We start from the raw sequence: 25,824 nt of genomic DNA on the forward strand, positions 1-25,824 counted from the left end.
ATTTCAATATAGCGAAACTGCTCACTGCAACTTCTCTAGAGAAAATAAAACTGAATTTGATGGCCTGGCTGTTCCTGACAATACATTTTATCATGAATACTGTTGAAGTTTCAATTTGCTCATAGAAAAATATCTGAGTTGCCTTATTTGTTCTTGGTGTGAACTTTGTGTTACATAGGTGAATATTGATGTACATAACGATTCAACAGATTCAGCAATGGAAATTATGAACAGCAAAATGCAACAAAATAGAGTCATTCTGTTTATTAGCTTGTAAGTCCATCTAAGTTATCCACAGTTGAGTCATTCAGCGTGGATAAAGCCTAAGTAGAAACATCAACTTTATCTGTGTGGACTTGCTTATATAGAATATTTGCATTGGAAACATGCAAATGACATTCTACAAAGCTTAGGAAATCTTGTCTCTGTGTTCAGCTAAAGCATTTACCTTGCTCAAACATGAATTCAAGTGTTTATTTAAGTATATAACTTTGATCTTAAAAATACCAGAAATTCCCACAGAAATTTCCTAAAAATCACTACCTTGAACATGAGAATTTGAAGAACTGGGTTAAAAAAAAAAACTGACCAAAATAAAACCCAGTACTCTCCCACCCCAAATGAAAAAGATACTCCAACCATTGTAAGAATTATTCACAATTGTTCCTTTAGCTATGGTTTTTGAGTACTTGGCTGTTTGATACTTTTGCAGAAATCAGAGCCTTCTGTAATCCTGTTGTCATTCAGTGATAAAACAAGAGGACAATAAAAGGGGAAAAGGATACTTTGATCTTGGATTGGAACAAGATCTGCTAAGCAAGAATTTATGGGTGTTCTTAAGGACAAAACAGACCTAAATGTTGCGATGTAGTTTGTTTTGTATTTTTTTACATTTTGACCTTGGTAAATACTAGAAAGGAATGTTTTTAATGTGGCTTATGGTAGTTTCTGTATTTGTGGTAAGTGTGCTTTGTTAGGATGAGGTGTGGGTTTCTAGTGCTTCTGTAGAGCAATAAATAAGATACTTTTATACATCTGGAAGTAGACTTGAACAGAATATTCAAGCATCTGCATGCTTTGCCTAACATATTCACAATTCTTCAAAGTTCAGGTTTACAGACAAGGTTTATGCAAAGGTTTAAGACTACAGGAAATGAAAACAGATTGCCATAATGAACATTGTGGTTGTCAGGATGGTTTGAGCTCTTGGAAATACACACTTGCGAATCTTTAATTTGCTGAGTGAAGGGTATGTGGGTTTTGACATACATATGAAAACACAGGTTCTGAAGTCAGCAGGTGGCTTTCAAAACTCATGCACAATAGTTTTGCAAGTGAAACTGTCTGCAGAATGCTTGGCATCTACTGAATTTGAACAGTGAGAAAAAGGATCTGGTGCTGTTTTGCCCTGTTACTCTAGGGAGTGTATTTTATGCAGAGGGCCCAGAGATAAGATGTCTGTGCCCTTACTTTCTTATTTTTTTTATAGCCAGAGAGGTGTATGAGGAGAAAGCTTTCTGGAAAGGAAATACTGAACTGGGATAATTTCATTTTCTCCAAATATGATGTTTTGTACGCAGGTGTAACTGCCTATGAAAAGAGTTGTGATTGCAGGTCTGGGAAACAAATGATTTGCTACGAATCTGTTGACAGAATTTCCTTCATGTGAACAGCCCTTAGATTTAGCTGTCTTTCAGAATTGTTTTCTTTTTGAATGAACACCTTGATCTATCTATCCCATCCATCTCTTTGCTGTCCGATCAAGCTTAAAATAACTAAACTGTGTTACTCTGCCTCAGCTGTTTTCTCCAAGTGACATGGTTGCTTGCTTGCTTCTCTTGTGAAGTGTGACTTGAGCATATATAACCTCATCTATCAGGTTTGCTTATGTTGCATTAATTTGGGCTTTTCAGATTCTTTCTCTAAAACATGTATAAAATGCGTGCTGTGCTCTGTTGCTCCCTGAGCAGGCTTTCAAAACTTAATGTCCCAATTCTTGTAACAAATTCATGTATGATTTGACAATACTGCCTAAAGATTGTGTACTGCTGATGCTTTTTACCACTTTTAACTTCTTTTTGCATTCTGCAGGCTCCTGGTTTTCTTTCACAACAAGTATTTTAACTTCACCTCCAGAGGACCTTACTTCACTTTCCACTTTTCACATTGTCTTTTAACCATAAAGGGAACTTTGCCTAGGTCCATTCCCTTTAAACAGACACTTCTGTATGCTTTTTTCCCATCTTGACCCCATATTAGATACAACAAAATTTCTAGGAACATATGTCAGCCCCAGTCATTCAAACACTTTACTTAAGCTCTACAAATCATGACAGTGACTCTTCTGCATACATGTCACCTGTCCATCTTGATGATGTGTCCCCTTTATTTTCCAATGACACTCCAGTTTGTCCCTATTGATCAGCTTTATTCAGTTTTACTTTTCAATAATGGCTTTTCTGCAATAAGTTCATAACCTGTGGCTTGCTTGTGAAGTGCTGCTGCAGTGAAATTAGACAATGCATTTTGGTCTGCAGGAAGGGTTTAAGTTTAGGGGGCTTCTGTTCATCTCCTGTCAGTTGTTAGCCTTTTATTTTAAATGCTGGCTGCTCCAAGTGAAAATCTTATTAGTATACTATAGTTGGAAAGTTGCTCTAAAATTTATTCTGTACCTTTGTCCAAGACAATAGAGGGACAATTAACAAAAAATTCTCTGTGCAAAAAGGAATTAGGCTAACAGCTCATGATGGTTCATTCTCTATTAGCATTTGTTCAGAATGACTTCAGCAGTTTGAGAACAGAATTTCGTTATCACTTGTTGAACTGCACTTAAAATTCTTGGCTGAGGTTTCAGTATTTATGGTTTATGTAAAATATTGGATTTGTTTGTTCTTCACCCTGATTTTACAGCATGAGAATTTATGCAAGGATGTGATGTTTTTTTTGACACTTACTACTGAATTTAAATAAAAACTGTTGTTATGTTGCATTAGACAAATAGAACACACATTGCACACTGTGAGAGCTAGTTGCATAGATGTTTTTCTGTCTTGGTTAATTAGAGAAGGAAAAAATTTCCTCAAGATTTAAATGTTCAAAAAATAATTTTATGCTCTGCTATGTTTCTGTGCGTTGTTAGCAAAATGTCTTACTAGATCAGTAAAAAATGAATGCATAATCCATGGAAGTTGATAGGCACTCATTCACTTTGAATGCTTTGAGTCAGGATCTAAATTATATTCCTTCAATTTCATCTCATTTTTTTTTACTGTTTATTTTTCTGTCTTTAAGTGTTCTTCCACAGTTAGCTTTTATGGCCTTTAAAAAATGTTATAAGCTTTAAAAAAGGACAATGTTCTCAAAGTTTTATCCTTAGTCTTCAATTCTGTCCTTAATTAATTTAATTATTGTGGACTTTATTTCAGTGGATTAAGTGTTACTTGTACATAGTCAGTCAAACATTTTAAATTGTTGTGGGATAAAAATGATGGATGATATACTGCAAGTCCCTTCTAACTGAAATATTCTATTCTTAGAAATATTCTGTTCTATGTTATTACCAAGTCTCGTGGACAGCGATGTTCTGATCATTGTGCACTATTGCATATACATAGGTGCTCAGAAGTTGCAGGAAAAAAACTCAAGAATCTTTACTGAATGAATCCTTTCAACAATGAATATTCTCCTGGCAAAGTCCATGCAAAATGGAAATAAAACAAGTGTCCAGTATATAGATCTGTTTGATATAACAGAGCCCACTTTGGTGGGAGTCTAGATGACTGACTTTGGTGTTTCAGTACCACAACGTCAGCATTAGACCACAGTATCTCCACTTAATCTGTGGTGCAGGAGCTTACTGTTTAGTCTGCTGATTACTCATGGGGTACCATGGTTTTTTTTTTCTGAAACCAGCATATGTGAGGTGTTGACAAATAGCCTCATCCTGGCAGGAAAAAGATCCTGGCTTTGCAACTTTGGACATAAGTACTGTTGCCTATATTGTGTGGTGTGCATGGGATAGGTAAAAAAAAAAAAATAAAATTTTACTAGTACTTTGAAGAAGCAGGGTACTTTGGAAACATTCTCCCTGTCTTGCACTTTGGGTTATGAAAACTGTTTACATTTTGTCAGGACTAGTAATACATTTCTTATGAATAAGTACGTATTTGGATGAATATGTTAAAATTTATGTAGCAGGCAAAGTAACCCCTAATCTGATGAAAATATTGTTTTGAATCAGTTTTTAACAGTAGGCTCTTAAATTTCTTCTGGTATTCTATGGTGGTGAGGTCAAACTTAACTTTCCAATATCCTGAGAGAAGAGAAGCCAAGAGATATGCTCATCTTGTAAAATGTATCAAGAATGTTAATTCAAATAAGTAATTTGTTTTTCTACAGTACAAAAGTTGAAGACAAACTAAAAGTAGAGCTCTCCAAAATGTTTTAATAACTCTTGAAGGATGCTGGTGGGGTATAAAAAAATGCTACTTTTTAATTTAAAATAAATCCAACTTCTGCCTAATGTGTGTGGTGGGCAATTTGCAATTATGACCTTCATAATGAGATTCCTCTATGAAATGAGAGGTGTATTATGATTTAAGTAGAGTTGTAGTTCTGCTTAATTTGTGACCTAGGGGTCAGGAGTTATTTGGTGTAATAACACTGTGGTAATGTGACTCTTCAAGGCACATTTGTATCATGAGAAATCATACCTAGTTATAAGAAGCATGCTGATTTATTATTTTTTTCCTTACCAATTCAAATGTGCTGCTCTATCAGTCGCCTTTTTATATTTTTAAAGCACCAGTTATCATGGTTTTTCATAAAATCGTAGAATCATAAAACAGTTACAGTTGGAAAGGACCTTAAGATCATCATGTTCCAACCCCCCTGCCATGGGCAGAGACACCTCCCACTAAACCATGCCACCCAAGGCTCTGTCCAACCTAGCCTTGAACACCATCAGGGATGGAGAATTCACAACTTCCTTGGGCAACCTTGGGCCTCACCACCCTCAGAGTAAAGAACTTCTATATATATAACCTAGATTTCCCCTGTATAAGTTTGAATTCATTACCCCTTGTCCTATCACTACAGTCCCTAATGAAGAGTCCCTCCTCAGCATCCTTATAGGCCCCCTTCAGATACTGGAAGGCTGCTGGCTGCTATGAGGTCTCTACACAGCCAGCCCCAACTTTCTCAGCCTGTCTTCATATGGTAGATGCTCCAGACCCCTGATCATCCTCGTGGCCTCCTCTGGACTTGTTCCAACAGCTCCATGTCCTTTTTATGTTGAGGACACCAGAACTGTACACAATACTCCAGGTGAGGTCTCACGAGAGCAGAGTAGAGGGGCAGGATCACCTCCTTCGACCTGCTGGTCACGCTCCTCTTGGTGCAGCCCAGGATACGGTTGGCTTTCTGGGGTGTGAGTGCACACTGAAGCTGGCTCATGTTCATTTTCTCATCGACCAATATCCCCAAGTCCTTCTCCACAGGGCTGCTCTGAATCCCTTCTCTGCCCAACCTTTAGCTGTGCCTGGGATTGCCCCGACCCAGGTGTAGGACCTTGCACTTGGCTTGGTTGAACTTCATAATGTTGGCATCAGCCCAGCTCTCAAGTGTGTCAAGGTCCCTCTGGATGGCATTCCTTCCCTCCATCATATCAAATAGATCTGAAGCTCTTAGCAGCATGTGATTTACAGAAATTTACACATTTCTATTGTTTCCAGTATGCAGCCATAGTCTTTTGTTTACTCTTTGCTGAAAATTCAGAGCCTTTTGTCAGTGATTTGGGTGTGCTTTAGCTCTTTGTCACTGTTCCCATTCTTGTGGCTTGGGTGACTATTAACTGAAATTAAATTTCAAATTTTATTATTGTTTTTAACTACCAGGAGACAGTCCAAACCTGTAAGAGAAAAAGAACTGTTTGGACTTTTCAGCTAAGCATTCAAATGTCTTGCACTAAGACATCATTAACTTTTTTTCTTGTTGAATACGCAAGTATCTCTCAGGGATAAGAAGAATGCCAGCTCTACCTTACAGTCTGTGTGTGTATCTGAGGAAATGCTGTCATCTTCAGTTTCAGCAGTAATAACACTCCAGCAAGTTCTTTCTTTCTGTTTGATTTTACTGGCACTGTTTCCCCAGTACTGTTTCTGCAGGCAGCTGGAGGTTTCTGCAGGTTCAGAGGCTGGATTCAAGCTGAAAGGAGAGACTTCCTGCAGAAGACTCAGCCCAGGGCCCTGATAATGCCGCTATAGCAGGGGTATTGAGGAGTCTTGAGCTGTTGGAGATGGCCCTGTGTATGTACTACACCCTGCAATCTGCACCCAGGTTTTTCTGACAGGGAACAGTATCTAGGCAATCTCTCATTGCTTGATATAGGCTCACCCATCTTACAGGCTGCTTAAAAATGCCAAAGCTGTTGCTAGAGCAGTGCTGAGTCTAAAGAACAAGACGGTATAAGCATGATATTTCAGCATGTTCTCATAGTGATATTAAGTGGAGTTACTCAGTTTACAGTGAGCTTGAAATGAGGACAGGTCTCGTTCAGACATGTCCATATACTCCTGTAAACACAAAGCCTGAGATGCAGCCACGGATCAATATGCCCTCAGTACGACTGGAAGTTTGCAGGAGTAGATTATGCTGTTCTTGCTGGAAATGGATATTGATTGCCTCTGGGAATAGACATGGGATGAGGGACAGAATGTTGCATACGCGCCAATTAAGAAACACATCAGGGATTGTTAATCTCTGTCCCAGCCAGCTTTTTAGAAATGCTTTTGATGAAGATGTAATAAACACAAAGTGTCAGGGTCAAAAATAGCAACAGCTGCTATGAAAGAAAGGAGAAAGTAGTCTTTCTTTGCCACCTGATATCCTTGTTGCAACAGGCAATCCAGTGAAAGCTCAATCAGATGAGTTTATAATGGGGTTGTCAAACCTGTGCACTGCACCCATCATGACTGTTCTGATGGAAGTGGCTGCAGGGTTAAATGATATTTTAAAGTGATTTCTGTGCAGTATTTATTGCTTTATTCGTAACAGATTTAAGATACAATATCTAAGTGTTCTCTTTTTGAAACAAATCTAAGGAACGGCCTTACATTGCTGCTATCCTTTCACTTACACTTCATAAAATAAGTTGTACCTGTTGAAAAATGAATAAGCCTACTTCATTAAATAGTGGAGACAAATATATATCAAATGAAATCTTCAAATTAGAAGATGCTTCACAGATGGCTTGTGGCTGGTCTCTTAAAATTGTTAAGTTCAAGGTAGGCAATTAGCTTCAATACATTTTTATGAAGTATTCATGGAGTTAGATTTTATAGTAGCATTAGTTTTCATTTTACCTTAATTTATCATCAGACACTTCACTCAGGGACACCAGGAACTTGCCTCTACCCCTTCCCTGCTTAGCATCCTACCTGCTTATTTTGGCAGCCTTGAATACATTATTCTGTCATCTGACACAATGTCAAATTGTTTCTGGTATAAGCGGGGATAGCATGAGTGCAAAAACAAGTCCAACCTCCCTTTCACACTGGCTGCAGAGACTGAGAGGTGAAATTTCCTCTGAGAGGAGTAATAGAAATGTATACTTCCATATTATGGATGGGTGGTTTTGTCTGTATACTGTTGTACTGGGTGCAGAGAAGAATGACAGCTAATGGCCGAGGGAAAATATAATCTCTTTCACATTTGATTTATAATGGCTTAATATGATATGTCTGGAGACTATGGACAGGCAGAGAAGGGCTGAGAAAGGAAGATAATCCTGGGTTCAGAGCCTGACTGGAGAAAGCCAAGTAGGTTTTGATAAGCCTTCAACTTTTTGAAAAACATTTTATAAGCTGAAGAACTTCAGAAAGTACCTGGGGAGAGACAGCTTTGAAGGTCTAATTTTTTTATCCTGAGTTCACCTATGGTAAGAACGAAATGGCAGTTAAATAGTTCTGCTTGTGCCTCTTTTCTCATTCAAATTCTGGAGAGGTCACTGCACTGACACAAAAGCATTTGTAGTCCTTAAAATTGAATGCAGTGTTGCAAGTATCCATTATCAGAATATGCAAACCAGAAATGTAATAACTGAGCTCATAAGGCCAGTGTTTTTTCATCCGATAACTTTCCCCTTCTGTGTGAATATCTGCACTTCCTTCCCAGTAACAGGCACGTTGTTTTCCCGTGTGAGAGAAACACTTACTTAAATGAGTTCCTGGATCATCCGTGAGTAACATGTCTGCCTAGAGACTCTACAGAGCTTAGGGAGTCCAAATCTCATTGAGAAGTTGTAAATCTGTGCAAATATTCGGTTGTGAAAGAACCACTAAATGTTTGCTTCCGTTGATTTAGAATTTAAAAAAATACCAAAGTGAAGAGAGCTCAACAAATGCAGTGACTATCCAGGATACTTCCTGAAGCATTGTTGCAATTACATAAAAAATACATAGTTAAAAAAATGTTACTGCTGGAAGGGACATCATTATATTTCAATGTGAGTCAGTCTTGGGGCTAGTAAGAAACGTGTATCTATATTCCCCCAAAACAAGCAACAGGACAAGCATGCTGGGATTTTCCTGGGATTACTGCATGATTGTGTTAAAAATGTATATAAAACTGCATGTTTGTATTAGAAATGTATATAAACACATTTACATTTGAAAAATTGTTGCTAACCTGCTCAGTATTGACAATTATTTTTAACTATTTACTGTCTTGGTAACCTTTGTCTATGTTATGAAATAAAGGCAGTATTTTATATATGGAATAATCTTCACAGCTAGATATCTGGATTACTTCTTACTGTGTTAAAAGCTATTTCTTTGCGTTTCCTGTAAACCAGTAATTTAAGTTGCTTGCTTAATCTTTAGGTTTAATGTAACAGTGATGTGAGGCCTTTTCAGGTGGAGGGAGTAGTGGAATGACCATGGGAATTCGTCAGGAGAACACAGAAATGCAGGTTCTTCAGCTCAGAGTAGGAAAGGGAGTTATTTGAAGGGGCTTCTTTAATATGTATTTCAAATGCATTGCATACCTGGAAGAGACGTGTGATTGAAGAGTGTTTAGGAATTGCTCTGGGACCATGTACTAGAGTGATCTGCTTCATTCGGTGTTTATTCCAAGTGTCTCTGAATCGTATTACGTTAGTCTCAAATGTACAGTTTTCCAGTCAAACTTTGCTATAATAACAGTGAATAAAGGACATTATCTAACACAATTTAGAGTACTTGTAACACCACCTGAACTCACTGACAGCATTCAGTCCCTAAAACAGCTTGGGCTCCCTTGTGTTATCAGTGGTTGCTTGGAGATATTACCTCTCTTTGAGAGATGTATGCTCTGTGACTCGTCTGTTTTATCCAGCTGCGACTGTTGTACGCAACTTGTTTGAGAGCCCTCCTTAGCACATCTGGAAGCCTCCCACCTGGAAACAGGAGGGGGTGTTTCTGTTCCTCCATATGCTTATACCTCACTGGAGTGTGAACAGGCCCCTCTGGGTACCACAGATGCTTGTAATGAGTAACTTACATTGTCACTCTGAGGAATGGACAGAATCTTAAAGCACATTTTTTTTTCTCTTTGGAGATGTGTTTGTCTTTAACAGTCTTTATATCTTTACTATTGTGAACATGCTTGCTCTGATTTTTCTGTTAAATGCAGGATCAGCAGTTTTGAAAAGCTTTTCCTCACTAGTGTTGATTTGGTTTCTGCTTGAAAATTATTCTTACCCCTTCCCCATACTGTTATTTTATTCTTATGCTAGGCATGTTGTCTTCCTGTGGTTTCTCCCTGAATTTTGTGTTCAGATATGTGCAGGAATTTTCAGGGTTTTTTTAACTAGTAAAATGTAATAATTGAAACTCTTAAAATTTAATAATTTTAAATACTTATGTAATCTTGATATAAAATGGTAAAACAACTTCTGATCTGTGATGTGGCATACAATGAGTTCAGCAACTCAGGAGGAAGAGACCCTTGTGGTCCCAGGCTGTTTTGTAGTATTTTTTAGTACTTCCACTAGTTAATTTTGGAGAAGTTGCAGAGAAAAAGCACCACCTGGGGGAAGGTGGTGAATGTAGATGTGGCTGGGATGAGTTTACTTCCGAGGAAGTATGGATGAGGGAGGTCCTTAGTCATCCATGCTGCTCCTGGAACTTTCAGACCTTCTCTTCCCCTCAGTGCTTCTTATAAAACCATTGATGTTTTAACTCTGGGTAATATGAATAACTGAAAAGTCTTTTTTTCTTATTGCTCATATCTGTTAGAGCAGAAATGCGTTAACATACAGAGGTACAAAAAGTTGTATCAGTTGTGTCAAGAAACAGTTGATTCCAAAGATCCAAACCTTTGAAATCTGGGAGAAAAAAGTTTTCAACTCAGGTAAAAGATTTCTCACATTCCCTAAAGATAATAAAAGCTGTATGTTTTCATTGCTACCCCTACATATCTGTATGTAATGTATAATATGCCATGTGCCTTTTCAAAAAATAGAAACTTATAATATGTTAATGGGAAATGTACCTTTTTAAAGGTGTATGTATATAAAAGGTGTATGATGGGTGTATGTACATGACAGGTGTATGATATGTTTAGTATCTGCAATGAGAAGATGGGAAGGAGTAGATAATTCAAGATTTGTACATGCATCTCGGGCAAGGTGAAAATTAGACTGTGGAAAGAATAGAGAGTAGGAAGCAACATGATACAAATTTAACATTAAGAAGTTTGACCAGAATTTGCTCTAGAAAGTAGTGTTGATGTAAGCACGTTTGTCTCACATACAGACTTGAAGGTTGTTCTTGGTGAGAGAGGCTTAAGGTATTTTGATTCACTAAAAGTTAAAAATAGGCTCTTGATGCAGATTTTTTTTTTTCAACCGAAAAAGATACTGGTTCAGTGCGTTGTGAAATAATAAGTAAAACATTTAATGGGGTATTTGAGATGACAATAACTGAGTACTGGCAGCATTTTGATGCAACTCTGCACTGTTGGAGAAGAGATATGTCTTTCATGTCTGTTAAGATGGAATATTTCACTGTGCAATGTGTTGATTTTATGCTTCAGACTTGCTGGACACTTATCAAAAGCAACTCACATGCAGTTAGAAACTCAGCTGAGTATCTTGTATTACTCATAGTCCCAGAAGTCAACTGGTGATGTGAACTATGAAGCAATTATCAATTTGCTCTTTGCATTCTGTGTCTTGAGGAGTAACATCTTGTTTTAAGTAAGATGTTTTGAGTGACAAATGAATTCTATAAGTGAGTGTAGAGAAGTGTAGGTATTTTAGATTTCATTATATCCTATGGATCTCTTGTTGGACTTTAATTTGAGCCAAGGCCCTACTAGCTTCAGTAAGAGTTTGCCCTTAGTAACATCAAGGGCAAGATAAAAAAAAAAAAGCACAAACAAAAAAGCCAAACAACAGCAACCAAAAAAAAAACCAACTAACCAAAAAGACAGACAAACAAACAAAAACAATAGAAGGAAACCCATAATGATGTAATATAATTGTAACTTGAAAATGTGGATACATTTCATGCCCTGAAAAAAGGTTCATCAAATAGTCTTTATGTATTTCTGATGTCTCAGATGTGTTTTGATCCCAAAGCTCTGTTTTTGCAAGGTTTTTGTTTTTTTTTTGAGCCGCAAATGTTCCAACAATACTCTTTCTGCCAATTGAGTATAAAGTGTACTCTTAAGTGGACTGGTTGCTGGCCTAGTATGACTAAATACTAGTTTCTGATATGAAAGGGGAAAGCTAGAGACAATAAAAGTGTTGCATTGCTAAAAAAATTGTCCACCTTAGGCTTCCTTAAAATATAAAAATTGTTTCTTGGCAGACTGAGATAATCTCTGGTTATGTTTCTCTTGTATGAAATTACTCCTTCGAGTGAAATGCTGAGAAGCTTGGAATCTTCCTGTTTGGTGCTGCAACATGATGTTGTCTTCAATATGCATCATCATCCTAGTTCCTAAGAATACAGAATGGAGATTATTTTTAACACTCCTGTGAGCTTGCCTTGAACAAGAAAAAAAACCCTACATGATCCAAACAATTTTTTCTCAATGTATTTAATTTGCAAACTCAGTGCAACTTTAGGGACATTGCACTGTCCCTAAAGAGTCCTCCTAAGAGCACAAGGCTCCAAACACAGACATTTTCTCCAGATGAGCTGATCAGGAGATTCTTTTTACCAAGTGAGAATTGGAATGTGTCTTAAGTTAAATGGACTTTTTGCTTCTGTGGAATTTAAGCTGAGGAAATTACTTAAAATTTTGTTAAAACACAATGGTGAGGAAATTACATCTACAAAGTACTTTGGTTTGGGGGGGGTGGTGTTTTTTTTTCCATTATATATTATTCCTTGAGTAAGAGAAGAAAGCTTGACCAATAAATCTTAAATTAGATATGTTACACTCCAGGCGAGGAGGTGTTCCAGGCAGAAGAAGCTATTGATCCCATTCTGGCTTTATAGTACAGAGTGTAATCCATCATAAAATGAAAGCAAAACCATTAGCTTCCTCAAGCATTCAGTTAGACTATTACTTTATCTACCTTAATTGATGCTGCTAATAGTATCATATTTGTTTCATATAGATGGAAAACACCCTCATTAGTGAGTCTCAGCTAAGTCACAGAATGACATTTAAGCAATAGCAGCAGGTGAGATCTTGATCAATGTGACCTTACCTCCTTACTCTTTCACTGTGGTGGTCTGAAATGGTTTGTGTTTGTTTCAAATGAATTCAGTATATGGCAGCTTATGTGCAGAGCACTGGAATTTCCCTTTCAAAGGGACAGTGCTTTATCAAACAGATTTGCTTTAAGTGTCGTAATAACTCAATAAATGTTAGCTAATGCTGTTTCCTCATGTCTCACAATTTCTTCTCAAATCTTATGCTAATAAATTTTTATCTATGGATCAAGTGAGATAAATTTCTCAAAGATACATACACGTGTACATGTAATAAATATATTTGTGTATACAGAAATATATGTGTGCATATGTAATATACATGCATACTTTTTAGATTTTTTTCCACAACGTACTCTATAAACTCTTTTACCATGGATAGGTCTGTACATTAGATCCAGAAATACTGCATTTGCAAGAAAATATCTTGCAACTTAGAGTTAGGTGAGTTAGTGTGAGTTAGAGTTATAAGGTGAGTTAGGTTACAACTCACCTTGTAACTCTAACTCACGCTAACTTAGAGTTTCATAACTCTAACTCATCTTATACATCTGCAAGGGTGTATCTAACAAATTAAAACTGAGTCAAATCAGGGTAACAAAAGCCTCCTGAAATTTGACTGATCTAAAAACAAAAGGGTATGTGAAAGCATCTCCATAAATATTTGTAGGTGTTTGTTTTGTTTTACTTAATACATGTGTTCCAAGATAGTGCTTAGGACACTGCATTTTCCTTCCAGCTAAGAAATGAAGCTGTACTATAATTTATAGATTGCTTAGGATAATGGGCAAAATATATCTTATGTTTTTAGTATTCAAAACCTGGATTTTCTTAATGTTTTCAAACAGGTAAAGAATTCATCAGCTTCAAAAGTAAATACAAGTTCCAGTTTGTCTTTGTTGAGTAGCTATTTTGTGGAAGCTGCGCAACACAACTCAGGTCTGGGTTATTTAATAGACCCTTACTGTTTCAGAGACTTTTTACTGATATCGGAAATAAGTATTTATTTTTCTGACATGAAAGACTGACTGACTACCAGGGCTTGCTTTTAACTTCTGACAGTGAGCTGATAGTCTTCCCAGTCCGGTAGTCTTCTGATGCCCTTTGGTTGCAGATAGGTAGAGTTTGCCTTGTTCTGTTGCTATAATGGGAATCCCATGAAGAATATCTGCCAGCTATAGATGTAGTAGGTGTGGAGAACGGCAGCATCCCAGTGATTACACCTATGTCAGTGAGTTGTGAGTAGGCTAAACGACTGACATAAATGTATTGCACATCAATTTACTGCAGAAAGGTAAGCTTATAATGCCTGACAAATTGTGTAGGTAGGTAGTGAAAGGCCCAATATACTCTAAAGTGTATTTTGCTAGTGCTAAGGTGCCATGTGTCCATGAATTCATGTCTTCTAATAACTTTCATTTTAGTTTCTGGGGAACTGACATGATTGCACTAAATTTGAGAATTGTTTGATCCTTGTATGAGTCATAGTATTATTTGATTGTTGTTTCTAAAATTAAAAACCAATAATAGGAAAAGGTCCTTGTTAAAATGACTCCTTGATGATGTTTAGAGAACCTCAGCCATCTTTCACCAGCATTCTGGGTGAGACTGAAACAAAAACATTTATATATTTCTGTGAAATGGAATTGTAGAAATAACCATTACTAGTCTGCAAGGTCAAGTTTTCAATTTGAGTGTCTCTAGTCAGGAGTAACCAGGAGTGTTCACCTTGGACCTTAGACATCTGCCATGCTCGAAGCTTTGTCAAAACTGATGCACCTCTGAAATGTTTTGCTTTTGAAACAAAACATTTCGACAAAGATATTGCACTGCTTGGAGCTCTCATTTTTCTTGTCTTAGCTTATCAAAATTATATGAAAAAGACAAAGTTTAAAACTATTTACAGTATATTACTAATTTTATTATATGCTAACTACATATGAGTGATACACAATGTAATTCTTATGCTTATTTACAGTTAAGGATAATGAAGCTATAGTTTTCCATTTTCTTTATGTGTATAATTGTCCTAACATGTGGAATTATTCTTTTTTGCTATTTATTTTTCTACTTAAACAATACCTTTTTTTCTAGTACACAAACATGTAAATATAGAATACGGTAATGGCAAAACAGTTACAGGAAAATATTACAAGAATATGTATGAAGTTACATAATTTACACTTTCAAAACTGTCAGAGCAACTTTCCAAATTCAAGAAATCTGCATATTTTATCAAATACTACTGTCAATTTGTACTGCTGTGAACAGTCAGCTGTGTTTTACTAAGTTTTCGAGTAGGCTTATATTACTTGACTGGAAAATAACTGCAGAACAAATTGAAACAGACAAGTCTGTATTTTCCAGCTCAAAAAGATCTTTAACTTACACAAATTCTAAACTACACAGCATGAAATATTTGAAAAGTGCTTTTGACTTAAACATGAGATAAGTGTGTTTGTTCTTACATTGCATCAGTTCTGAAAGTGTAAAGGATTTTTCAAATAATCAAATGGCAGCACTAAATCATAAAGATGTAATTATCTTTCTACAGCTATTCTTAGCTTCACTTTGAACAGTTTTATAATTGAATAAGCCTTCTACCAATTTTAAGCCAGATTCACAGTCTACATCACTGTGTAATGTCCTTATAATTTCTTTCTGAGTTACTGTTTAACATGTATGTTTTCTCTTGCCTATATCCTATCATACTTATAGAAAATATAAAGCAATCCTGTAGTGCCTGATACCATTCCATTGCATGGCTTGTTTTCTGACACGGTTATAACAGCTGGGCAAGCTAGTATCGCAACAACAACTTCTAATGGCATTAACACTTGAGTAAGAAGTACAGAAATTTTGTGGTTGCATAACTGGCTTCAATTACATCAGAATAAAATTTTTGCTGAAGGCGGGTGCTGTGATGAAATATAACAATGGTGATAATCCAGTTTAGATCTGAATAACTGCATATTGATTTTTGTTAATACTATATACACTTCAAATTTACCAAGCATTTAATTTAATGAATGCTGTTAGCAGGTTGTTCTTGTCACTTGTTGCTGTTTTTGCAGTAAATAAGGTGATTATCAATCTGTATAGCTCTCTCCAGCAATGGTATGGAGGTACACATCCTCAGCTGGTGGTTACATCTTGTAGATAAATTAATGGACTGCCATCTGTAAATGATTGACTCCTTTGTTTTACCATGATGTACTCTTTTTAGCATCACAGCAGTCAAGATAAGTACAAGGGAGTGAAGAGAAAGTGCAAATAGCCTGCCATTTCAATTTGTAAAAAATTTACACTGACTAGGCTTATTTCCATATTTCCTGTGTTACTGACCCCAATCAGAGATGGCTACATGTTCTGAACAGTGTGGTTCAATAGCCAGGTCAATCAACCTTTTATGTCATAAGCTTCATTATTGTTAAGGGGCATCATTAGTTTTTTCAGGTGTCTGGGTGGAACAGTTGATATTTTCTGCAAAGAAATATTTGCTCCTAAGTGTACCATTTGTAACAGGATAATATTTTGAGATGTCTTGTAAGACAACAATTTTACTTCATTTTATACAGTAGCTAAAATTATATTGGGGATATTGGATTTCTTGGACAAAAAACTTGTATTATATACCTAGAAATCTGTTACTTGCATTAAATATTTCAGTTCTGTGGAAGTAGTTGATCTTTGACCTATGAATAGCCATCATAGATAAAATACCAAAAGCAGCAGTGTCTCACAGAAGTCTAATTCCTGTTGACTGTCCTGAAGACACAGTATTTATTTCCTATTTATTAAAATACTGTGGTGTTGAGATCTATTATAAAAGCTTGAATAGATCGTAAATTAACTTATGTAGGATTAGACTGAGGCTATTTTTGACACAAATTCTCCTAACTGGAAAAACACTGTCCTGAAGCTTTTTCTGAGTAAGAGGATCTTTGTTCAAGAAGGGGACACAGTGGTTTGCTCTTTTATCTAGCCTCTGGGAATGCATTTCTCTGTCCTTTTTCCAGCTACTTTTAAAACAAACATATGTAACCTAATCAATGACCCTGACCAAACAGCTGATAGTATCTTGTAGCAACATTCCTAATATCTGGTTTTGCTGGTAATTCATCTTATACAAAATAAGCTCTCTTTGGGGGTCAGGTGTTTTCAAAGGATTGCATATGATTGCTATCACTGTGTTACTCTTATACTCAGTGATAACATGTCTGTTTTGCTCTACTTTCCGTAAATGAAGACTCAATAGAGAAAATTTTATCAACATTATTCAGTAATATTTCTCAGACCTTTCTGTATTTACAAAAATTACACAACCTCTTTTTATACATTGATCTCCACTTGTAACTCAAAAAAACCTGGGCTTACTGTCCTTAACTGGGAGATGGAGACTCACCAGTGGGCCATACCAGAGGTGGGTGTAGTGCCTGCCTGGGCCCATGGGTGTTGTGCTCCGGCTGGTGGGAGGGTGGAGAGCAGAACAGTGAGTGGTGCTGGCGTCTATTCCTCCATAGTTGAATAGATATTGTTCAGACAAGTGAATCATTTTTAGTGACAGTGGCAGCACTGGCTGAAGAAAGGATGTCAGAGAAAAAGGAGGAAGAAAGGAGAGCATGTCTGTAAACCTCTTCCCACTTTGTTGTAAGGAAAGACCTGAATCTGCTATATCTGTCAGCAAAGCCATAAAAACAAGATGGGCCATCTTGTTCCAGATTATTTAACTCTGAGTTTATTACATTGACAGCCAAACACCAAATGAGGGTTTTTTTTTCCCTCTCTTTCAATGTACATGACATGTTTCAAAGTCTAGCGCTTTCTTTCCCCCCTTATGCTTTTATCTCTCCATTCTTGCTAATGTAAAGCTCTCCCTATTCCCCTTCTAATTTGATGTAAATGATTCACCAACATTTTATGCTGAATATTCTGCCTTGATTCTCTTAACAAAAAAATATATGGTGGCTGTGAGAGGTTTGGGCCATGCTGTATCTGGCTATACAGCAAAAGCTGTACCTGCCACTGCAGCTAGTAGATAGAGACCATTGTTTATTTGCTGCCATGAATCACAGTGCCTGATCTATGTATTATTCTAATGGATGAACTCTTGTAATAAATATATCACTTTGACAAGGTTGCCTCACCTTAATGCAAATGTTTTACAACTAATCATCAAAAGAGAGGAGGGTTGGAAGTGAAGGGATTGTCCTTGTCAGTGCTTTTGCGTCCTGCTGCCTTTCTGTAAGGAGACTCTCAATCTTTAATTGACAGTTTCCACTTGCACTTACAACTAGACCTTGTGGGTGTTCATTTTCACTTAGTTGAATGCAATTACCTTCTTTTCTGTAGATCCTGTTAGTGACTGGGGGTAAATCACTTTATCAAAGACAACATCTGTCTTTTCTGTCCTTTCTAGGAAAAATCTAATCTCAGTCAGAGAGATGATTTGAGAGGAGTATGGCATTACATTGACAGTCTTAAGCTTGCCTTTCTTCTTGTCATACATCATTCATGCTTCACCTTTTTAGAACTGCCTGCTGATTGCCCCATAGCAGCAGAGAATCCTCAGCTGTGCTGTGATATTGGCAACTGGCTACTTAGAGGCATATGTCCTGGAGCAGAGACAGAAATAGTCACTAATTACACCTGTTGACATCTGTACTGCTAACTGTGATACACAACATAAAAATTGCTGAGAAATGTCACTCAAAATCCAGGGCCAGCTGTTGAGCTCTGCTGCTGACCCTTTCCAATGGTCTTCTCTGGAATGAATAGTTCTGATTGCAGATAGGAATATTAAAGACATCTAAATTAAAGGTACCTATCTTTAAAAAAATAAAAATGCTAAATAGTTGAATGATAGAAAGTGTGATTCTGCTGGCTATGCATGAAACTCTAGCGCTGTCCCTTAGATTGTGTATTGCATCACCTTTTATGAGATGTTCAAAGGATGTGTATCTCAGCTAGTGTACAGGATCTGATATCAGACAGGAGTAAGGTCCACAGTTATTCTCAGGTCTAGTTACTTTCTTTGTTCAGTCTGCAATTATAAAATGTGATTTCAAATCTACTTGTAAGTTGTGTGCTTATTTAATTAGCTGCAACATTGCTTTATGTAATAAATCTGTTTTTTAAAAAACAAAAATCAGAACCAAAACCATCCATTGCTGTTAGTCTTTCATGGACGAGATTTTTAGAAACTCTCTTTAGACCCCGATCATCTATGTAATGTCTTCGATACACCACATCTTCGACAAAGAATGATGTTGCCATTAATCTAGTAAAAAACTCAGCTCTGGAGGGGTGCAGTGTGATAGAAGAAAGCAATTATAAAAATGTACCAGTTGTGACATAGGGAGAATCTTTGGACCATAAAAGTTTTTGGTATCATAAAGTAGCTCTCTTCTAGCAACATGCCTTATGATAGATTCACTACTTCCTAGTAATTTCTGAATATAAGCAAATATCATGGATAATGTTCAGGACTACCTACAAGTGCTTTAATACAACTAAATTTGATATACACCATAAATATTAATGTATTGGAAGCTGAGGCTTATGTGCCTGAAGTCTGAGATTTGCTGAGTCGCCTAAAGCAAAGTTTTTCAAACTTGGTCATCTGGAGCTGGAGAGTTCATATTTTTAAAAAACGTACATGAGGACTAAGTATAGGAACCTAATTTTTATGTGTTTTCAATTGAGACATGAACATGTGAGAAATTCAAAGAACTTGGAGGTTTTAAAATTATATAAACACAGGGTATTGAGAAATATCATTGAAACTGCTTAGAGCCAGCTGTGTGAGGTATCCAGATATAGAGCTGTTTCAGACTTAGATTTATGTTACCGGATAGCATTATCTTTATGGAAATTTTAATACCAATCTGTTTTAAAAATGTACAGTGAAAGTTTTTTCATTAGCATTTGTATCTTACAGATTTTAATTTTATGCTCCTTATTTTCCTCTGTCTGCCATTTGAAGTCTCTTTTAATACAGCAGCCGCAGTTGGGCTGCTGAGGTTACAATTAATTTTATAGGTCCTAGCATTTTTCTCTTATATCAGTCCAACATAGAAAATGAATCTGTGACAGGCTCACCAGCTGGTAGAGGTGATAAAATATCAGGTTACAATTTAATAAATAATGTTAAAATGTGTATATCATGCTCTGACAGACAAATTGGAGCCATTTGAAGTAGCAGTCTGTCAGCTTTCCAAAGTGGAAAAAGCTGATGTATCTGTTCTTGAGATTCTGTTTAAATGATAGTTGTCACAGTTTTCAAAAAAAATGCAGCTTGTTGTGTTTTGGGGTGAGAAAAGAAGGTGCACTGCAATGTGCAGGCTAGAAAATACCTCTGGGTTTGTTCAAGGAGGTCTTGGTTAAAGAATGATTTTTAAAATGTGATTCCTTGCCAGGTTATTCCTCAGCAGGCAGTGTTATCACCCCTTCCCTGCCTGAAAGAGTGCCATTGCATGTTTCTTTCCAGAACATTCCCCACACTGTTCCACTTTAAAGCAAGAAGTGTGTTTCAGGTTTCAGATATTGCCAGTTGAAGCTTGTAACTGTGATACCAGTTCACTTGTCTTTAGATTTCTTTGATAACGTGTCTGTCCCTGGCTGTAGGAAAAAACAAACAAACAAAAAAACCTGCTAAAAAAAGCAGGGTTTTGCAAGTTGTTTTGAAGCAAAATGTTGACTGTTCAGAACTTGTGCCCAAATGATTAGATACTTTATGAATTGTTTGGGTAGGACACCAACCTGTGATTGCTGACCTATTAAATCTATCTGAGTGCTGGATCAACAACTTCCATCCTCATCCTTCTGCACTGATCTCTCTCCTATTGTATAGAGTAACATACCTCCTCTTTTGTTGTATTTGTATCTGTTAGTTTACAAGTTACAGATTCAGCTGCTAAGTAATGATGACCTCCTTTTCTGTATTGCAAAGTATAAGAATTAGTCTTGGTAGTATCATTCAAATCTAAAACCAGTGGCAAAGAAATTGAAGGGAAGAAAATATCCAGTTACAGCCTGTTGCTTGTCTGTCCCATGTCTGTGTCCCTGAACTGTTTGAATAATTAATTAGTCATCTGATGAATTAGGCTTTCAATTTGTGACAGAGCAACCAAAGACTGAGCATAATTTTTTGCTTTACTTTTATTATTTTTCTTGTTTACATAGTGCCATGTTAAAAAAAAACAATGATGTCATATAGAATCGTAGAATAGTTTGGGTTGGAAGGGACCTTCAGAGGTCATCTAGTCCAACCCCCCTGCAATGAGCGGGGACAACTTCAGTTAGATCAGAATTCCCAAAACCACATCGAGCCTGGCCTTCAGTGTCTCCAGGGATGGTGCATCCACCACTCTCTGGGCAACCTGTTCCAGTATTTTACATATAAATTTAACCTGTTTTTTTTCAGCTTCAAGATGTGTGCATTAAAGGAATGTTTTCACTTCATCATCATGGCTTGGATAATTATCAATCATCATAATACTATTCCTTCTCACAAAATTGTTGCTGCTGATTTTTTTTTTTTTTTTTCATTTTGACATTAACTTCACAAAGCTCAAAACATGTCTGCCCCAATTTAGCAATGCTTTTTTTTCGGCTGTTCTTAGTGTTAGTGTCATAGCTCGATGCAAATAAAGAAATATATTGAATTGCATCATTTGGAGATGGACATAATGTACCTCTGCTCTAGTCTATTGAATGAGTTTTGATTATACATCTGTAATAAAAGAGATCTCTGTTTTGCTCTAATTCAAAGGCATTTTTTCATTTTTTGATTTAAAGTAATTAAGTAATTTAATTCCCACCCTCATAAAGATCATACTTACAGAGTGATGTGTGATCCATGTGGAAGATGGAGTATTTGGTGATGAAAGAAATTGCAATCCAGTTTCAAATCAGTCTGCTATGGGAGTGTGCTGGCCTTTTTATTTTTGTTTCTGTTGTAATGCTGTGGGTACCCTTTTGTAGACTGGAAGAAACTTCTTTCCAGCACCACACAGCAAGATTGCTGAGAATCAGCTTGGCAAAGTACATTCAATGATAAGCTAATGTATCACTAAACACTTAGGTTACATCTTATTTGCAGTCCATATTTATCTCGGATTATGTGTAATTAAAGGAAGATGTGTGTGCAAATTAGAATCATTTGTTCACTTTAATAGTGAAATGCGAATTAAAATTCCAAATTATTATTATGCTAGCAAACAGTCCTAGCAAACAGGAGCTGAACTGTCTTTGGATCATCGAAAGGACCAGGGCTAATTATTTTTATATAAAATATGTGTCAAGCATGAAAATAAACATATCTTAACTGCTAAGTAATACCGGTAGGTAGCTGCAATGCTCTCTTCTGCACCTGTATTCGTTAGAATTGTTAAGTATTAAATAACAAACATTTATTTTACTTATCAAAATATCTGTCTTGTATATTTCTGAAGTTCCCTGTACAATAGCTACAGCAGTTGCAGGTATTCTTATGCACAGCAGTCTGATATTTCATTCACATTTTTTCTGCCTTTTTTGTCACTCTATTGGTAGTGGAATTGGCCTCCTGCTCCTGGAAATTAAGGTCACAGTGATTTCTTACTATTGTGTATTAGACTGTTCTAACTCTGACTCTGAAATTTGGGTTAGATCTTGTTTTTTGTCTTTGCTTCCCTTTCTTATGAGTTGACCGTATCTGACCACTGAGATCCTCAGGATGGAGATTTCATGCTCTAATATTTTAGAGCTAGCCTCACACATTTTATAAAGCCACTCTGCCAGAACTGCCTTGGTGGGTATCTTGACATGGGCTGTATGGGAAGAAAGTGCAACTGTGAAAACTAAGGTGCATTTAAAGTTTGGCACTGAAGAAATAAAAGCCCATGGGTTTATATAAACAATTTCAGTTTATTCACAGCAGTGATGAGCATGCTGTCTTGGCTGTGCTGTGTGTGGGAGCGTAGATCTGCCATAGCCTGAGACACTACAGTCTCTTTAGCATTTTGCCTCTTGCTGAGAATGCTACTTAGTGCTTGTTGTGGTCATGACTTTTTACAGCTTGGGTACTTGCCAGCTGGAAATTTCCTGAGACCACAAATCCATTTCACTTAAGCCAGTGTATATCCATCAAATGCTAACAATGTATGCTGTATTGTATATATATATTGTATATATATATGCATATATATATAACAATATATGTATAACAATATATGCCACTCTCATTTGTTCCATCCAGCTGCTGTTTGTAGAGACATTGGAACGGAGAAGGGCATGGGTCTGAATAAACTCTATCATTCTTCGTAACATACACAGTATAAATATATATATTGCATCCAATAATGTCTCCTTCAATACATTGGATGCAATATATATTGCATCCAATAATGTCTCCTTCAGGCATACTGTTTGTCAAACAGGACAGTTGAATTATTCATCGTGACTATTCGTGCATATCAGAAGTCTGCAGTAAATGCCTAGTATGTATTTTACTGAAACTGCTGTTAACTTAAGGGCAAGGCTCTATTCCTTATTTTTCAGGACCTGCAAATTTCTGCTAGTGTGGAAGTAAATATTGATACCCTCTTCTCTCATCCCTCTGTTTATCTGGTCCTTATGACTTGTGGACTTGACACGAAAAATAAAATTTCCCACTTAAAAAAAGAAAAGAAAAAGAGGAGGAGAGCAACATAAGGAGAGACAGGTCATCATTTTAAATGTACCTTAAAAGGCAAATGAATATCAGATAGTATTTCCCAAAATCCCTAACATGAAGCTATCACTGATTTTCAATAAACCTGAGATTTTGATGGAACTGAACTCTAGCAGCTGTGCAGTCTATAGACGAGACTCTTCATTGTCCTTGCTTTTGCTTTCAGACCCTGAACTGTGTCCAGGAGAAGATATTCACAAGTGTTCAAGTACAGGATTTCTATCAAAATTATTTCTATTTGAGAACCAATACTATTTCTTCTTTATATACTGGATATGAAAAAAGCTGACTAAGTGTTGTCGTGAAGTTGACTTTTTAATTTACTGTGCTGGATACCAGAGGTGTAAGGGATTCACAAGAAGTCAGTAGTGTATCTGCTCTTAAATGATTAACCTTTGAATGCTTCCATTTATTGATGGCATGAATCCACAGAACCCAGGGTTTTGTTCCTGTGGGAATTTTTTTGTTTATTTTATTTTAATGACCCGTTTTCTGGACATCAGTGTGCAGCCCAATAGCTCTTTTCCATCACTCTGCAAAACAATGTACAATTGTACAATGCAGGTATCTCCCTTATGGTGGTTGATTATGAACTCAGGCCTTTGTCCTTGGAATGCAACAGTTTACATCTATCTCTAATCAAATGGTCTAAATCCCCCCAAGTATCACTCTTTGATGTACTGATGTCTCAGGAGAGAATTGTTTGTGTAGTCCTCCCCTTCCACTTAAAAGGTGGCGGAAGAGGCTAAATCCTGCTCTCTTACTCATGCAAAAACAGTAATTGAATTCACCGGTAACACATCTGTAAAAATTAGGGGGTTGCATAAACATCTTTAAGGCAATTGACAGGTTCTTGTCTGTGAACTGAAATACCACCTACTAATCTGAATTTCTGATTACCTGAATGTGCAGCCCCTTTGCTCAATGGTGACTGGTGAAAACTTGACTGTGCAGACCAGTATAAAATCTCTCCTGGGAAAGGAGAGAAGGCAAATGCAAAACCTTAGAGCTTGTTAGGATTGATTTTAATTTGAAGACTTATGTTTTACTTACTATAGCCAGGGAAGAGTTTGTGGCCTGTGAGGATGCAGGAGAAGGACTCTTCATTAGGGACTGCTGTGATAGGGCAAGGGGTAATGAGCTGAAACTTAAACAGGGGAAGTTTAGGTTAGCTATAAGGAAGAAGTTCTTTACTGTGAGAGTGGTGAGGCACTGGAACAGGCTGCCCAGAGAAGTGGTGAATGCTCCGTCCCTGGCAATGTTCAAGGCAAGGCTGGACAGAGTCTTCGGTGACATGGTTAAGTGTAAAATGTCCCTGCTGATGGCAGGGGATTGGAACTAGCTGATCTTAAGGTCCTTTCCAACCCTTACTATTCTATGATTCTAAGATTACACCATATGTCTTTTGTGAGAGTAATATAAGAGGGCTTCTCAGTTCCATTTCCTGCAGTCTTCTGCCATGGTACATTTATAGTAAGTGTTTGCTGAAAGACAGCAGTGTAGATCTTCAGCGGGGATTTTATTCATTATTCAAGCCAATTATATTGCAATATCTCAATTTAAAATTTCTGGTGACAGGAGATTTTCCTACTGGATAATATGTTTAGTTATCTTTAGTTATATAAATAACTTTAGTTATAAACTTTCTAAGGACATTGTGGGGGTAAGTGGGTGGAAAGAAATGCTGCTTTTTAGACTTGCCTTAGCTTCACCCAGGTCTTGCTAACAGACTTGCCGTATGTATCCATAATACATGTTCCTTTTTTGCTTCAGTCACATCTTTTGGGTTTCATGTTTTAAGGAAATTCCGTGCACACAGTTTTGTACAAGAATAGTTCCTCTATGCTTAATTGCAGAAATTTTCATAGGGTTGCATCATAAATCAATGGGAGGGGGTGCGTATGGAAAAATAATAATAGTGAAATTTATAAATGAATGACATTCCCACTCTTTGATTTGTTCTTCTTTAATATCTTAATTTAGTATCTGTTAATAATGCAGTGAAATGGAGCATTTTCTCCAGGGCTGACTGATTTTTTAGAAGTCTTTCAAAGTTAGATTTTTGAGTAAGTGTTACTGCAAATTTTCAGGAAGATGGTAGGACTTGTAAGTGTAGCTGACAAGTGTATTTCTTCAGTTTGTTCCCAGCTTTGTAATTTTCTGTATGACATAGTTCTGTGTATTTCTGTAATTTTTTTACAAATGTGAATGAAGTTGCAGAAAATCCTGTCAAATAAGAGGATATCTGTGTCTTTTGGTTTTGAAACAATTTAAAAACAAAGCAAAATCTCACTTTCATACTGACTCTTTTGAAAATAAGAAAAGACACTTTTCCTGTTGGGGAAAAATTGCTTAAATTGTTTGGGAATAATGTGGGAAAATGTGGTGGAGTGAGAGCTTTGG

Source organism: Pezoporus wallicus, unplaced genomic scaffold, assembly GCF_028554395.1.
Source record: "Pezoporus wallicus isolate ANWC-B61680 ecotype Strahan unplaced genomic scaffold, APGP_CSIRO_Pwel_v1 contig_6427, whole genome shotgun sequence".
Lineage (NCBI taxonomy): Eukaryota > Metazoa > Chordata > Aves > Psittaciformes > Psittacidae > Pezoporus > Pezoporus wallicus.